General features: G+C 33.2%; 1 long non-coding RNA gene across 1 annotated transcript; it reads left to right on the top strand.

Moving 5' to 3' along the window:
* Positions 1-3,238: 3,238 nt before the first annotated feature.
* LOC121123676 (uncharacterized) lies at positions 3,239-11,904 on the top strand. The gene is made up of 2 exons (XR_005866064.2): positions 3,239-3,559; positions 11,573-11,904. It is a non-coding gene; the product is annotated as an uncharacterized lncRNA (long non-coding RNA).
* Positions 11,905-12,941: the final 1,037 nt, after the last annotated feature.

Here is a 12,941-nt window from a genome sequence, read left to right as displayed (position 1 = left end):
ACACTTGAATGGGTTCGACGAATTTCCAATCTCGCACTCCAAGCAGTTGGACGTTTTCAGGGTCACCGCCAAGTCGGACTCGTTAAAGATGAAGAAGGGCTCTGTCAAAAGGCCAAACTGAACCTGGAGGAGTTGAAGATAGCAGGCCAGGCAAATCCCCAAAAGTTTAAGAGAGCCTCTGCAAGAGATCTCGGAGTTTCACACCAAACTGTCCAAAGAAGAATAAAAAAGTGGGTGGAATTAGCCTTGTGAGGGTGGAGAGGCCACTTTAGACATTAGCAATGAAATAATCCCATCTCTTCTGTTGCAAGGCTTTTTTGAACTCTTTTGGCCCACCTACACCCCTGATGCTAAATCCATTGACTACAACTTTTGGGAGCATGTCAAAGGCAAGGCCGGTAAGGTACGTCATCCAAACTTTCAAAGCCACTGTCAGCCAGTACTTGGACACTATAACAAAGACTACATTTGTAGCGGGTGCCGAGCATTCCACTGCCACCTGGAAGCCATCATTGCCGCTAAGAGCAGCTATGCTAGTGATTTAGAGAGCTCATACACACATCCATCTTCAGTATTAATTTTGTTGAAATTTTATTGTTAATTAATAAATAATATCCTGTTGAAGTTTAAAATTCAAAGTATCCAGATTTTAATTTACCACTCGGCCATAGGGAAAATTTATAACCTAGTATAATTAAAGTTAATTGGTTTATTTGAAAATTATGTTGTATCCGTCTTCATGCGATTTTTCAATTAGGGTCAATTGTTTAAATGTATCGGAGGGTCAACATTAAGTTATATACAATACAATAATTAAATTTATGTTGTTGTTTTTTTGTTTCTTTCTTGGCATGTATGTATACCGGATGTAGAAAAAGTAATGAGGCCTTCTAAAAATACAGTTTTGGATAGGTATTGTTTATTAACTCTTAAAGTTACGATTATTTTCGGATAGATTAGATTTTAAGCCTTTGATTGATGTACATGTTTTAAACAAAATATATGTATATGTTGAGATGGAGGCAAGAAAAGCCATCATAGGCAATTTAATCTGCTCTGTAAGGACCACCTTTGACGTCATGAAGGCCACAGTCTGTCGGGTAAGAAATTGTTTGGCTAATGGAGACAACCTTATGGACAACCCCAAGAGTGGAAGACCCACCAAAGTGAAGCCTGGAGACAAAATTGATGCATTTATCTTCATCGTTGGATTGACCTTAACCTTTAAGGTCAATCCAACGATGAAGATGTCAAAGTACGCCCAGAAGAAGAAGGTGCATTGGTCTACGGTGAGCAAGGTCATGCAAAAGTATCTATGTAGGGCGCTCAGAAGAATAAAGAGGCACCTCCTGTCCCAACGTCAAAAAGAAGTCTGTCTTCAGCGATGTCAACCACTCTTGAATTATCTGAAGCAGAACAGCAACAAGGTAATTTTTTCTCTCTAATGAAAAGACCCTTCTGTTGCCCCCGTCTACAACAAGCAAAATGATTGGGAGGTATGCTTTGGCCAGGCTTACAACAGTATCAGGAAAGTCACCAAGACCAAATATCCCACCTCTCTGATGATATTGGTGGTTGTGTCATCAACTTGAGAAAACTTGCCTCCAATTTGGTTTCCTGATAGATACCAGTTACCTGCGACCGATATAATTGATAGTTTTGAAAGAAAATGTGGTCTCATAGATCTCCAAGACCATGAAGAAGTATTTAGCGTATTTTAGCAGGACGGAGCTCCGGCCTATACCACTTATTTTGTAAAAGAGTGGATGGCTAGCAACAGGAACTTCTGGTCCAAAAACCTTTGGCCACAACAGCACCTCCACCCTGAAGACCTCGGTCAACAAGGTCTGGGCCTCCGTGAGCGCCGAGTACATTCATAGTGTCTGCATCAGTTTTCGCCACCACCTGGAGCTCACCATTAAGTCCTAATATAGACGTTAAAAGGTCTTATATGCGTTTAAAACTACCAATACTGAACGAATGCAAAATCTAACGGAAGGAACGTACATTTAAATAAATTGAAAATTCGTAGAAATATGCATATTTATCATGTACAACTATCAAGTAATATGTGAATCCATTCTAATTTGATTGAAGGATTTCTTTTGTCGATGTATATAACCTATGTATGTATGTGTCCCTATTTACTTTTTATAAAGATTGCATCACTTTGCACTATAGGGCTTCATATTTTAAATATATATACATACAATTACCGAGTGGTCCATTCAAATCTGAACACTTTGGATTTTAAAGTTCAACAAGATATAATTGATTAATTAGACATATAATTTCAACAAAATTATTACTATAAATATAAGTGCGTAGAAGTTCTTATGATCATTAATGTAGACGCCCAAAAGGAGTAATGATGGCTTCCAAGGCAGTGGAAAAAGGCTTGGCACCCGCTGCAGATGTAGTCTTTGAGGTCCTGGGTGTTTGAATGACGAACACTGAAGGCATTCCCTCAACATCTACCCACAAGTTATAGTCGAGGGGTTGGCATCAGAGCTGTAGGGGCCCAAAAGTGTTCAAAAGAGTCTTGTAACGGAGAAAATGGATGTTTTACATTCCTGGTGTCAAAAGTGACCTCTCCATCCTTACAAGGCTCTTTCCAACCCCCATTTTTTGATAGCTATCTGAACAGTCTGGTGTGAAATCCTAGATCTCTTGCATGAGCCCTCTTGCACTTGAGGGAATTGGCCTGGGCTGTTTTCTTTAACTCCTCCGGATCCAGTTTGGCCTTTTTGATAGAGTTCCTCTTCCTCTCCAACGTTTTGGACTTGCTGACAGCTTAGACGGTGGTCCTGGAGACGTACAACTGCTTGCATACTTCCGTCCGAGTTTTTCCAGTGTTAAGGAGTGAGCGAATGAAAATTTGTCAATCACGTTCAAGTGTCGTTTTCTCGTCTACAGAGTTTAGGTTTTTTTTTTTTTTTGTAACTTATTCCTTTAAAATATGTGTAAAAATATTAATTAATTCCAATCGCTCAACCTTCATTAATTAATGAATTATTAAGTACTCAGATTTCAATGGACTACCCAGTACATTCATTATATTCAAAGAGGCTTAAATAAAATTTCAACAGCTGAAATGACATAGTTGGAAACTACGTCATTTCAGCTATTATAGTTACCATAAAATATAAATAAAACCAAGTATGCAGGACCGGACTTATGGGATTGTAGTCTTTCTAGACCGGTCCATCACTATAATACAAATATATTTATATGAAAATATTATCTTTCAGGGGCCAAGGAGGATGAAAGCATTGGAGATGAGGATGGGATGATGGATGAGCTTAATCATCCGAATGATGACGAGGGTGATACTATCTCTAACCGCACTGCAGATGAGCAAATTGACTACTTGGAGAGTCTTGAGCCATGTCCCTGCTACGCCAAATGCTGTCTTGACTCCATTATTACTCTTTTTTGTGTCACTCTTCTGGGATAGTTATGTAGGGGATATTATATTAATATGGAAGAAATGAGGCAATGAAAAATACGAATGGAAATAACGAGAGTTGTTATTTATACTAGTAAAATAATAAGAATGGTAAGTTTCTTTTGAATCAAGTACGGGGAAATAATGATCTGGATTTATGGTTTCTCCTACAAACACGCAGATTGATTGATGATTTATACAGGGTGGTTAAGATAAATTGGGAAATCTTTAAAGGCTTATAACGTAGAACCAAGGTTAATAGAAATAGAAAGTTAGACTATCATGTAATCGGGCTTTGTAGAATTTTCAATCTGGTGTATCGTAACGACTGCTGGGCAAGACAGCACGGATTTTGAATAAACACGCAACCACTCATAGCCTATGACGTCGCTATTGCTAGAATTTTCAATTTAATATATCGTATCGGCTGCTGGTCTGGAAAAACAGATTTTGAAATAAACACGCAACTCCTCATTTACTATGGCGTCAATATTAAAAGGGTTGAGGAAGTCAAATATCAGTCGTACGTGTGTTATGTTATAACCTTGTATTTCTATTAACCTTGGGGGAGCCATATTTTTTGAAAACTACATTAGATGACATTCAATTAATCATAATGAGTTCAACCTCTCTTGATAACATCGTTCACACGTTACCAGAAGCTTTGGAAGGCTCAAGTGACCTCGTACAGATACAGCTTTAACATTGTACGAAGGGGAATGAAGATCTTCAGAGCCTCCACAGACGAATAATACTATGCACAGGCCTCATGTCCAACCCTTTCCCAGAAATAGAAATTGCATGGGTTCAGATACAGTCTGTTTGCAGGCCAAAATTCCGGGCTCCAAAAAGGTGGACATTTTGTGGCCAAGAAATCCTGCTTTTTTGCCTTGTCGGTTGGTGCACTGTCTTGTTGAAAGGTATCATTCTTAGGCTACTACGTCCATCCAGAGAATGTTACTTAAAAGCGCAAAACCAGTACAATGGCTTCACGGGATCTGCACGGGGTGCCCGGTAGCCGAGGTTATCAAGAAAGGTGGATCTCATTATAAATAATTGAACGTCATTAAATGTAGCATTCAAATAATTGAAAAAATATGGTTCTATTCCATCTAGTTAGTTTGTTATAAACCTTTAAAGATTTTCCCAATTTATCTGGACCACCCAGTATATTGTAGATATAAATATGTATATAAAATCATTCAATGGGTTGTTTTTTACTTTTCCACAATTCACTTTTTATGTTTTTTTACATAAATAGACTTTCACTAACCAGAACACAAATTAGAAAACAGCCCCAAAAATACAATAACTAAGATTAATATATTTCCTACAGTTTGGGGGCGCTGTTTTTTTACTGTGACGTCACAGGGAAGTGCTTTATTGATCACCCGCTTTTTATATACAAAGAAACTACAGTTTTATATATGAAGTCCATAATTATCTTAAAAGAAACATGTACATAGCATGGAAGAAAGGATGAGTTAAGGGATATTTTGTAATCCGAAAGTATGTCAAATTTTAACATACATATATTCATTTCACATAAAAGTACCCCCCCCCCCCCCCCTAATCTTACATGTTACATCTATATTAATAGAGCAAAGTGTGTCTGTATGTTTGAATGATGAAAAATAGTCTTTTACCGCCACAGCTAGCCCTCTGTCATTTGATATGGCTTATGGAACTTTCACATGACCAAACACTAAAAACTGGGATTTTGATTCCAAAGCACTTGATATATTCTGTACTTTTGTGATGAATTAGTACCCACTCCTGGCTAAATTAGCTTTAAATTTACTTACACAATTTCCCTCAACTTATTTATGTGAGAAGACCTTTTCCGTATTAACTTTAATCAAAAATAAATATAGATTGCGGTTACACTAAGCTAAAATGTATATGATACAAAAGTTATATAAAACTTCAATTGTAAATCCTTACAAAAAAAAAAAAAGCATGAGTTTGTTGAGTGCTTGGTGTTATTTGCTTTGATAAGCATCCACTATCCTCAATGACGGTTTTAATCAAAATGGCAGTACTAATAAGTATGACGAGATATTTTGAATGGGAATGTATATTGTATAATGCAGTGGTTCTCAAACTGTGCAATCTGCAGCTATTTCGATTGCGCTCTGTAGCATTTCTCTAATATACAGGGAGCGGGGATCAAATTGTCGCCTACTTTAAACCTTGATAACTTGAAGACGACATTATCAAATAAAAAAACTGGTTACCAAATAGGAAAGCTATTCTTGTCAGCTGACGATAAGTAGTTTAGTTAGCATCATGCCGTCATCATATTAGGAGATAAAGAGCTATAAGTGGAACGAGGAGCTATCGAGGTCCGCCGTAGTCATGGCACCCAAGGAGGAGGGCGCCGACAGGAAGGTCAGGGACACCGATTTTGTCGACAAGGTGAATAAGATGGTTGAGGATGACCCTACCAGGTCCATAAAGGTCGGAGACAGGCCCTGGGCGTGGCAACAGGACTCAGCACCCTGCCATGTGTCCAAAATCTCCATGCAGTGGTTAACCGAGAACTGTTATGACGTCGTAACCAAGGATTTGTGGCCACCTAACTCTCCCGACCTTAATCCTTTGGACTATTTTGTGTGGGGCTATGTCGAGAGACATAGCCCCAGACATCCCCATAGCACCAAGGCCACCCTGATGGACTCCATCAAGGAGGTATTCGGCAACATGGACAATGAGATGGTCAGAAGAGCCTGCGGCCGGTTCAGAGGCCGTATTGAGGCTGTTAATGATGCCAACTGTGATTATATCGAATGAATGGCTACTCAATACCTATATGCTCGTCATAGCTGTGATTTTCAATAAAAAAGTTAAAAAATGTATATTTTGTGTTGTTTTTTGTAGAAAAATATTTTGGCGACAATTTGATCCCCGCCCCTTTATATTCTATGTGAATAGATATTAGAGATAAAATACATGGCTAGTGATACATTGAAGAAGTAGTTGACGCAGTTAAAAAAAAAAAAAGGAAATAGTTCAACAAAACATTCGAATTGTAATAGTTATGTATGTTCAATCATAGAGGGCGCTTCAAATACCTTTATTTTTTTAAAGTTTATTGTAATAGACTTAGGATTTTTAAGCAATTTTTTGGCTCAAAAATAGCAAAAAAAGAGCACTAAAAATATGAAAAATTCAAAAGTTTTGGATTAAAACATTGTCTTTTGAAAGTATTGTGAATTAAAATTGAAATGAATTTGAATTTTGGAATGCTTTAATTTAATTTTTTTAATTTGTTTTAGAATGCATCTTTTCCTTATTTAAGTATGACTTTCCACACAATGAGACCTTTTATCTAATTTTATGAGCCTTCAAAGTACTAATTATCCGAACTACTCGAAAAAGTCGAGATCCTGTTCCTCCTCCTCACTTCACGCTCCTTTGCTTGACGTACCAAAGTTTTTTCCTCATTTTTAAAAGGTTGCGAGAATTGAATTTCAACTATCCTTTGTCCCTGTTACCAATTTCGAGATAGAAAGAGAAAATATGACGTGTGGGAAACTTATACAGGATACCCCAGTTTTATAAGAACAATTTAAAGTAATGAGTTCGATTTTGCTCTATATTATATCGACAAATCAAGATTTTAGAAGGATTTTCTTACGTTAATTTTTGCCTTCAATCAGTATTGGTAGTTTTAATCATACTAAGAGACGTACACATTAGTATTTGAAGGAAATTTGACGTTGGCAAGATCTTCAGGAGTCTTGTTAGATGGAAACATTACATCATTACCACACTTGATATTACGTCCAACTATGGATTTTTGAAATTTTTCTCCAAAAAATTTAATATTCGATTTTTTTTCCACAAAATATTATATTTTTTTGTGAACAGCTGTGGATTTTTGAAATTTTTTTCCCAAAAAATTAAATTGTTTGTGAATAGCTGTGAATTTTTTGAAAAAAATTTAAATATTAAAGAATCAGAATTGGCATTGGGATTTTTTTCTAAATTCGCATTAGGATCGTGTTTTTTTGTTTTTTAATCTTCCCATCACGAGTATACAGTTGTATTGTAAGTGAGCTGAGATTGTATATAGTTTGAGAACCACTTATATAATATTTGTACAAATTTATTGTGGAATATAAAGAAATGATAAGGATGAAGGAAAGAAAACAATGGAAAAGTGATAAATGATCATCATTGGGAGATGAAATCATAATAATGAAAAAAACCAAAAAAAAAATACAAGATAAAGGCCTAAGTAATCCAATATCTTTCTCATCAAAATTTGTATTATACATATTTATTTATTTATGTACAAGTTGTAACTTGTATCAACATATTGTACCAGTTGAAATTATTACGTTTTATTTGATTATCCTGATCGCTGGAATATATATATATATATATATTATTTTTTTGAAGGGGGGGGGGATGCCTTCATTTTTGGAATTTTGTTAAGAACAATCCAAAAATTCAAAAATCAAAAATCTACAGTTATTCAGGAAAAAATCCATATCTATTCTCAAAAAATTAAATTTTTTTGAACAAAATTTCAAAAATCCATCATTTCATGGTCACTTCCCAAGGAGCATAAATACACAGTACCCTCCATGGGTCACAGAACCCCTCAATTTAATGCAGCAATCCATAGCTGCTTACAAAAAATTTCAAATATTAAATTTTTTGGAGAAAAATTTCAAAAATCCAAAGCTGTTCACAAAAAATATCAAAAGTTAACAACTACTTATAAAAAATCCATAGCCATTATTAAAAAAAATTTAAAAATCCGTAGCTATTTTTTCAAAAAAATCAAAAAATGCACAGCTGTTGATAAAAAATTTAATTTTCTGGAAAATAAATTTCAAGAAATAATTTTCAAATTTTTATATTTTCAAAAGAAATTCAAAATTTACTGCTGTTCAAAAATAGTTAAATTTCTTGGGGAAAAAATTCAAAAATTAACTTGCAGATATTTAATTTTTTGAGAAAAAATTTTTAAACTTAATTTTTGGGTCAAAAATTTAATTTAAAATTTTCTAATAAAAAACATAAATTCCTTAATTGTGTGTGGGGGGAGGGTGGAGGGATACGGATAGATTTAGTTACACACACTGTAGACGCACGCCCCTGATATTACAAACGCTTTTGGACAGTATTGCGCTATCCCAGTTTAGTCGTTAATTATTGTGGGTCGAGTATGGAGGTCTCAAAAAAAGAAATTTGCCATATTTTACTACCTGAGAGGGAAAAACAAATCGAAAGCAACCAAGAATATTTGTGATGGAAAATACATTTTCATGTATTGTGTACAAGTTGTAACTTGTATGACCAAGGCAATGTGTACAAGTTGGAACCATTAAAAAAGGTTATGAATAATTCAGAATAGGTCTTCTGAAGAGAATAAGGCAATTTCATTATATTTTCTTTATCTAAGCTGTTATCAGTATTATTTAATTCTTGAGGAGTGAACTTATTTTTCTACTACATACAAGCTATCATTGATGTATACCAAGGATGTCCAACCTTTTAACATAATGGGCCACAGAACCTATAAAAATGAATTTCATGAAAAATGGCTTTATAAAACAAAAATATTAAATACATATTTAGGCAAAATATAAGAGAAGACCAATTTTTTTTTGAAGGCCAAACTGCCTCAAAAGCCCAATCTGGCAACCATGTGCAGGGGCGTCCGCAGGATTAGGACTTTTTTTGGGCGTTGGGCTTGTAACTTAAAAAAAAAACATTATCTCAGTTTTCTCATTATTTTTTTCCCCATACAGAATTTTTTTCAAAAATTCCTTTATATGGGAAGACCTACAGCCCCTCAATCCCCACAGGTGACGCCTCTGCTGTAAGAGTTTCAGAACATACAATATGACGTCAAATATTTTTCAATGTTTTTACGTTTTATGTGTGCTATACGCATTTTGATGATATTATGACCATTTTAATAAAAAAATACTACTTGAAGTGAGAATGAAAAGTAGGCCACAGTTAAACATTAAGCGGGGCGAAATGCAACCCGCAGGCCACGGGTTGGACATTCGTGATTGTATACGAAACCAAATTGAGCATGTGCTCCTAAAATATTATTTATAGTACTCATTAATGTAATTATGATTCAAGAATTAGATTTTCATTCTAGATTTTTTAACTTACATTTGAATTATATTAAAGGTGCCGTGTAAGGTAATCCTGCCTTAAACTATATTGGACCAGAACATTTTGCCTGAAACCCTTTTGCCTAGAAACCATTTTATATCATGTATATTTCATCACTATTTATAAATAAATGAGGTTTTTACGTCGTTATTGTTCAATTTGGTTGCCATTAATGTTCCTTTTGAATTTTCTATATCCTAATATGTTAAAGTGTATTATTATCAAACTCTTCAAATCTCTGTTTTTTGATGGAATAAAAGTGGACTTACCCTCTTGCCTCGTATTAGAGTCTTTTCTAGTATGAATAATCCATCATGTCTAATCATAATTACCTAATGGAGAAGTGATTAGCAATTCTTATATTCCAATCTTTGTCTTATTTTTTCTTGTTCTACTAATTTTAGTATTCGCTTGTAATCAAGCAAACAATGTTATAGTATTCAGCTTACATACTTATTTTATGGAGAAGTCTTCTTAGACAAATATGATGAGAGGAAATGAATAATATTGGAGATTGCCAATTCCCTAAAACACTTTCAAAGCCAATGCCACTGATATTTTTAGGTTATCACTTTATAGGTATTTTATTTTTATTTGAGTTATTGATATATACGACTGTATATTTTAATTCGACTCTTTACCGTTCTAGTATGTACATAAATAAATAAAAAAGTATTCTACAATTCATGTAATCATCTAATTTATTTAATGGCGGTACGTATGATTGGGTCAACTCTATGGGAGGGTCACTGCCAATATTATGCGTTTTCGTCAATCCAATAAGAATAATTACTCAATCATGTCGAATAATAATTAATTGATAACAGAGAAGTGATTTGCACTTCTTTCATTGAAGTTACTGTCGTGTTTGTGTATTATTTAAAGTACTAAACTGTAAAGATTTGGACCAATTACTACTGGGCCGTGTTTATTTACTTTTGACTTAATTCGATATTCATGACATAATGAGATTTTTTCGTGTATGCATTGAAATTTTGGAGCATGATTCAATCATTTTTTCAACAGAAAACAACTAATGAATGTGTTTTACAGTAATACACATGACATATTTTGATTAAAAAATTCCAAAGGAAGATCAATTTTAACAAAAAAAAAAAATTTATAAATCTTATTTATTTATAAATTAATTGTATTTGCGATTCCTATTCCTATTTAATACTATTCTGAGTTACGAAAAAAACCCTCCAAATTCTGAAATTTATTGAGAAAAAAAATTTCAAAGCATATAATACTTGAAATTTTTCAAGTTTTATTTTCCAAACTTTTCTTGAAAAAATTTAATATTTGATTTTTTTCTCCAAAATATCTTATATTAGAAATAAAAAATTCCAAAAAATTTAATTACTTTTGAATAAGTTTGAATTTTTGAAAATAAAAATTCCATCATTTTAATTTTTTTTTAATAGCTATGGCTTTTTATACTTTCTGTTAAAAACTGTAGAGTTTTGAAAAAAAATCGAAAAATTTTCATTGTTTGTCAAGCTGTGAATTTTTAAAAAAAATTTAGAAAAATCTATTTTTTTTGTAAATAACTATATATCTTTGAAATATTTTTCTTAAAAAAATGTAATATTTCATTTTTATTTCCAAATATCTTATATTATAAATAAAATTCCAAAAAATTTAATTTATTTGAATAGCTTTGAAATCTTGAAATTTTTCTTCAAAATTTGTGATCAGCTTTGGCTGTTTGAAATTTTTCTCGAAAAAATTCAATTGTTTGTGAATAGCTATGAATTTTTTTAAAAAAAGAAAAATATAATTTTTTCTGAATACTTGGGAAATTTTTGAAAAAATTTTAAATATTAAATTGCATATTTGTAATTTTTTTTTTCAAAAGTTTGCACCAACTTTTTAATAGGAAAAGAAATCCTTATTAATACTAAAATAAAATAATAATTAATAATAAAAAATTTCAAAATGCACTATGTATTATAATTCAACTTTTTTCAGTTTCAGATCCGCCTTAAAACTTTGATATGATATACTTAGATTAAATACCCACCAATGAAGAAGAAAATCCTTGTTTGAGATGTCGAGACTCGGAGAAGTATACATCAATATGCATAGAAATGTTTTTTTGAACAAAATTCTAAATTCATATTCCACATTTTTATTTTTTCGTATTGTCCATCTACTTGAATTGTTTTTATTTAATATGTTAAACGAATTGATTGTTTTTTTAGCCTATTAATTGGTGCTATTTTTAATACTCTTCCAATCACTATGAAAATGTAGAATGATACTATGGTAATTAATTAGTAATAAACATTGAGTCATTTGAAGTCCATAATTTTAATCATCTAATTTATTATAATGATTTAATTTATAAGTAATTCTCTCAAATATACAGAGTGGGTAACCAAAACTTGCAGAAGCATTTAATTACGATTTAATCCACTTCGAGGTTGCATCAAGCAAAAAACGAGGACTGACCCATGTCTCTAATTCTAAAAATGTCAAGCAACCCAAGGTTAATAGAAATACAAGGTACGACCATCATGTAATCGGGCTTGCTAGAATTTTCAATCTGATGAGTGATGTATTAGTCCGTCTCCTGGGCAAGAAAAACAGATTTTGACAAAACACGTCACCACTCATCTACTATGACGTCAATATTAAAAAGCGTGGTGGAAGTCAAACATTAGTCGTACAAGGTATAACTTTGTATTTGTATTAACCTTGATGCCACCAAAAGTCCAGTTCGGTATCTAGTGCTTTACATTGCTCTGTTAGTTCCTCATCTGCAAGATTTAGGATTTCTTTTTAACAATAAAAAATTTATTTTGTGTCAAAATCCAACATTAGTTAAACACAATTTCCAGTTTATGACAGAAGAGACTGCATAAGCAACAATATTGAAAATGAAGCCTTTAACTTAAGATAGATCCACATTTTTAGGGATCTGGATGGGTTCGGATCTTCAGGTTACCCTTCCAGATCCGAAACAAAAATTAAACGGATATTTTTCTCGAATTTTGTGAGAATTTTACCCCATGCTCAGACAAAATAAAATAAAATCAGGATATAGACTATATTTTTAATAAATATTTTAAATAAAAGATAATATTTAGTCATGTACACAATTACTGTGTAACCTTTATCACATCAAATTGAACATTCTAGGAGCAACGTCGTAGACTTTGATTAGTTGCTTGTTTTGTCAAAGTATGTATGTCTTGTCAAGCAGTCGGTACGATACATTTAATTGAAAAATTTAGTGTGTCCGATTACATTATGTATTCCTCGTATTTCTATTAGCCTTGGAAGCAGCCACAAAGAAAGACAATGTGTTGGGTTAGTCCTTATTTATTCGGTCGAG

Source organism: Lepeophtheirus salmonis, unplaced genomic scaffold (genome assembly GCF_016086655.4).
Source record: "Lepeophtheirus salmonis unplaced genomic scaffold, UVic_Lsal_1.4 unplaced_contig_11160_pilon, whole genome shotgun sequence".
Taxonomy (NCBI): domain Eukaryota; kingdom Metazoa; phylum Arthropoda; class Copepoda; order Siphonostomatoida; family Caligidae; genus Lepeophtheirus; species Lepeophtheirus salmonis.
The sequence above is the reverse complement of the archived record's forward strand: the minus strand, read 5'-3'. Positions and strand labels throughout refer to the sequence as shown.